Source organism: Pseudochaenichthys georgianus, chromosome 13 (assembly GCF_902827115.2).
Source record: "Pseudochaenichthys georgianus chromosome 13, fPseGeo1.2, whole genome shotgun sequence".
In the NCBI taxonomy this organism is placed as follows: Eukaryota; Metazoa; Chordata; class Actinopteri; order Perciformes; family Channichthyidae; genus Pseudochaenichthys; species Pseudochaenichthys georgianus.
Genome location: NC_047515.1, coordinates 38,440,836 through 38,446,259, shown reverse-complemented (window position 1 = coordinate 38,446,259; position 5,424 = coordinate 38,440,836). Strand labels below are relative to the sequence as shown.

The window sequence follows — 5,424 nt, the reverse complement described above, 5'->3', positions numbered from 1 at the left end:
TATTTTTGTCGGATGAATGCAAGCTGATATTGTCACTTTTTAAAAAACCTAAATAAGGGTTGTTCCCTCTTGTTTTCTCTGTTAGGATAATACTACAGAAAATGGGCTCCGTGGAAGGTGACACCCTTGCAAACCAAAAAAGAGAAATACAAGTATTTGTATTCCCCCCGGTCTGCACGTTTTACATTGCTTAAGGTAAGTGAACATGAAACTATTCAGCATAACTTTCAATAATAATCTACGGTATTTATTGAGTTTTGGGATATTACTTGCATACAAATCTATAAATGCCTTAAGGTTTCTAAAACATACAATATGTGTTAAATTCAACAGTGGACCCAGCAAAGATTCACATTTTTGCACGATTTGTTATTGATTTGTTGCTGTTACTTAATTATACTTTTAATACATTCAAGTCAAGCTTAGTTACATGTGATGGTAGCTATATGCTCTTACCTGTGTGCCTCCTCCGCAACCAAACTGTATTCAAACTCTTAAGTACCAGTACCTTGTCCCTCTGAGAAAACGGTGAGGCAGTTGTGTCCTTCAGGTATGTCCTTTCCTAACAGAAATGACAAGAAACATATGACATTATTGCAGAGCAAGTGTGTTATTTATGAAACGTTTGTTTATTTAGCGGCTGTAGAAATAATGTATTTTTTAAATGTTAATGTGTTTTTTTAATTCATCACTTTGTACTACAAAGATAATCAGATTATGAATGAACAGTCTGCAGTTAATCAACATTAAAATATCTTATTAAATAATATTCAACTGCTTGGTTGTCTCACTGCAAGAACCACTTTTACCACATCTTTTACAGACAATATGTAGAGACAAATGGTAGCAATTCTCACAATGTAAAATAATAATTGCCTTAAATACATTGAAATGTGAAAGCTGATTATAGTTGTTACTTTATATCTATTTAAACCAGAACGTTTCTCGATTCCTTGTACCTTTGAGTCCATGCTGAAGTTCACTGATGTTAGGAATAGGTCTGTCTCTCGTGGTCAGCATCCTCTGGTCTGTCTGCCGCATCACCTGGAAACTTTAAACAAACAGATATATATGTAACAATGTGTTGGTCACAGACTTTTTTACATGCAAATGTCATGTGATAATCTTTTTGTTATCCTTAAAGAAAGTGCTGGATATCAAAGCCCTTACTGTATCTTATCAGTTGGATTGTGTATTATTGTATAGTTGTGGTCCTTTTTATTTTAGAATCGTTTTTCATGAGACAGTCAATTTAAATATTTGTCCTATGCCATATTCACATTCATTTGTAACACACACGTAAGGGTAAAAGACAAACATCTTCAACAAATGTAAAGCAATGAATAAGCTTCATTGTCACAGAAGCACACATAACGTCATATCTAATATTTAAACAAATCATTTCCTTGTCCCTAAAGCATTGATTTTTCGTCCTCAAATGCAGGCATTAAGTTACATGTTCATGTTCTGCTGCCACAATAAGTCGGTTTCTCCAGTGTAATGATAATAAAATGCTAAGTAAGTATTGGTAATAATATTAATAAAAACAACAACGTTTGGGTTCGTTCGTTTAATATGATGAACGTTAACCAGTAAGCTTCAATAATCAACTCCAGCTCAACAAACCATATTGCACTATCTACGTTAACGTTATTTCTGGAACCAACTGGAAATGTGAGATTCATATTTTTCAGATACACAGATCTTATAGTGAGGTTAATCTCACACAGTACTCTGCTCTTCAACACTAATGTGACGCTAGCTGTCTGCATCGTCGAGCATAGCTATTTTAAATTAACAATAACAATGCATGCAGTTACCTAACTAGCAAACTAACTAATGTACAAGCATGACCTTATGTTACCAACCTCACCGAGAAGCCTTATGTTTTACAGTATAATCCTTCTCAATGTGTTACACTTCTCCATTATGTTTTAACTTGTATGCTACGGATAGCATCGTTAGCACAGATGTAGCTTCGTCTCGCTTGTTAGCTGAATAAAAAGACAAGTAAGAAATAAAGTGCTTGAAGTATACTTACCGAATAAACTGCATTCATGGACGGTCTGTTTGAACCGCAGAGCCATACGATAAGTGCGATATTTCAATGAAGAATACTCCACCAGGCATCAACACAACAAACACTTCGGAGTAGCAGCCTGGAGCTAATGAAGCTAACGGGGCTAGCAAAGAGACCACTGACTTCCGTTACATTAGAATGACATCCGTTACATTAGAATGACTTCCGTTACAGCAAGAATCCCCTCACACACACATAGGTGAAGCACATGCACATTCCCTACTGAGAACCTTTCAGTAAAATGTTTTTCAGGAGTGTGTGTGTGAGGTTAATTTTCAGTATTGTGTGTGTGTGAGGTGTTCAGTAGTGAACGTGAGATGATTTCAGTAGTGTGTGTGTGAGGCTTAATTTTCAGTAGTGTGTGTGTGTGAGGTGTTCAGTAGTGAATGTGAGAGGATTTCAGTAGTGTGTGTGCAAGGCCAGATGTTTTCAGTAGTGTGTGTGTGAGGTGTTCAGTAGTGAATGTGAGAGGATTTCAGTAGTGTGTGTGCAAGGCCAGATGTTTTCAGTAGTGTGTGTGTGAGGTGTTCAGTAGTGAATGTGAGAGGATTTCAGTAGTGTGTGTGCAAGGCCAGATGTTTTCAGTAGTGTGTGTGTGAGGTGTTCAGTAGTGAATGTGAGAGGATTTCAGTAGTGTGTGTGTGTGAGGCTTAATTTTCAGTAGTGTGTGTGTGAGGTGTTCAGTAGTGAATGTGAGAGGATTTCAGTAGTGTGTGTGCAAGGCCAGATGTTTTCAGTAGTGTGTGTGCGAGGTGAGTTTGAATTTTGGCCTACACGGCCCTTCATACATGCCTGCCTCATATAACTATACAGACATGGGGAAACCAGTATCATAGATACACAGTAATGGCCAGGCTCACATATTTGAATGGCATTATACATAATATTGTAAAGGTAATATAATGTTTTTAATTATAATGTTTCTAAAGCTTGTTTCTACTGCAAACACTGACATAAATACTGCCAATGGTGTGTGTGTGTGTGTGTGTGTGTGTGTGTGTATATGTGTGTTAATGAGTGATATGTTAACTTCAGGGTTAAGATAAGTGAAGATAACTTTAGCTGAGTCACAGGTTACACATACACATTATATTAATATATAATAAATGCACCCTAATCTTTCGGTGAATAATAATCCGCTGCGCACACACACGCTCACTCATAAACTCATCAAACATGATCGCCAGATTGTAACAAGCTGATATGGGGATTTTAGGATTCTGTTTTTTGTTTGTTTCACTCTACAGTGTTATCTGACCTTTTATGGCTTTAGGGTGTGCATGATCAGACTGCAAAACACACACACACACACACACACACACACACACACACACACACACACACACACACACACACACACACACACACACCACACACACACACACACACACACACACACACACACACACACACACACACACACACACACACACACACACACACACACACACACACACACACACACACACACACACACACACACACACACACACACATATATATATACCATGTATACATCACTTCAGGGGACATTACATTGACTTACATGCATTTCCTGGAGACTTATCCTAACCTTAACCATAACCAACACATGCCTAACCCTAACCCTTACCCTAACCCTAACCAAGTATTCACCCTAAAATGAATGACTCTCCTCATGGGGACCTCCAATTTGTCCCCATAAGGGAAGCCAGTCCCCACACGTGACTATGTAAACAGATGTAGGTCCCCACAAGTATAGTAAAGCTAGACCACACACACACACACACACACACACACACACACACACACACACACACACACACACACACACACACACACACACACACACACACACACACACACACACACACACACACACACACACACACACCCACTGAAGGAGTAGTGAGCCCAGCAATACTTACTGTGGTACAAAAGGTGCTATCCCACTTGAACTCAGACGCACTTTGCCCCGATCATTGGTGAGAGCCAAGGTAAGACTGCAGCTGCAAACAATCTACCTGTTGAAATTAAAATAAAACCAATTCTGATTTGGTATTCGAGTTTTAGGATTTGTCAATGTTCGACGATGATTGTGATGCTGATGGGATTCTGTTGTCATAGCTTTAAAGTTAACGCATCACTGTTATGAAAAGATAACATCTATTGTTTCAGACAAAGAGCCTGGACCTAGACTTTCCTACAGCTTGCAGAGAAGTCTGTCTTATGCAGCTCTATCTGCATAACTGTTGACGTATTGTGACCAAGTTTGTTAATGATACTGTTGGTTAAATATAGTGCTTTGCTACCAGAGTAAATAACCCAATGTTAATTGCAGTGTCGCCCTGAGGAACAGATGTCTAAAGAAGGGCTTTGAATACTGATGCGTAGACAGATTTCTTTATTCAGAAGTCCCCTGCACTGATCCACGTCTCCTTATGCTGGTGTTGAATATAATTATAGGCGACAAACCTCCTCTTCGGCTGACATTAACTTTAAGAGAGATATGTCTCTACAGTATGTATCTAAATGCGTTAAGCTAAAGTTCAAATGAACTGTCAGATCATTTTAAATCACCTGCTCTGCTGGGAACGTCAACAGTTCAGCCGAAAAGTGTGCAAGTGCCCGTATCAGAATCTCTGTGTGTCTGGAGAAGTAAAACGATATGCCGTTATGGGTGGACGCTATTTTTAGGAGCGCAGTGTACTCTAATGGAGAAAGAAAGAGGCCAATGTGAATGTGTTTGCTCAGTGTTACATTTGCAGGTGCTTCTGCTTCTTTATGGTGTGCAGGGGGGCATGCACGCGGTTGACTCTCCATCCAGTGTGAGAAAAAGTTTTTAGAGAGTACTTGTCCATGGACAAGTGAGTTTGGCAATTTACTTGTCCGAATACATTTTTCACTTGTCCAGAATGGACAAAAATTGGGGCCACTGGAATCTTCTTCTTTGTCATCGTATTTTACATTTTCCACGTTTTTTACGACACCGTTAACGTAAGTGAGCGGTAAGATTTTACCGCATCACACATAGGGTTGGATATCGCTTGGATTTTAACGATTCCGGTTATTTTCGGTTCTCGATTCCGGTTCTTTGAGAGGGTAAAAATAAGTCAAACTGGGAGAAAAATATATATATATCTGTATTTCTATTTACAAATCACTTCATACTGTTTAATGTCTTACAGTTATTGAATACAATTATATAAAAATAATCTCTGCATTGTTTAGTTAGTTCTAAGTGGTGCAGTTTGAGAATGTACAATTGGCCCAGTGTCCTCTGATGTTACAATAATGTACTTTCTTTACCCTGCTTCATAAACAATACTGACATCCCTGTGCTCCTCTGAGTCTGGGGGTCCGAG

The 5,424-nt window shown here is 38.7% G+C and overlaps 1 long non-coding RNA gene across 1 annotated transcript; it reads right to left on the bottom strand.

The window, feature by feature from the left end:
- Positions 1 to 512: 512 nt before the first annotated feature.
- Positions 513 to 2,245, bottom strand: LOC139435029 (uncharacterized). The gene is made up of 3 exons (XR_011644311.1): positions 2,042 to 2,245; positions 960 to 1,051; positions 513 to 562 (listed from the first exon to the last, which is right to left on the bottom strand). It is a non-coding gene; the product is annotated as an uncharacterized lncRNA (long non-coding RNA).
- Positions 2,246 to 5,424: the final 3,179 nt, after the last annotated feature.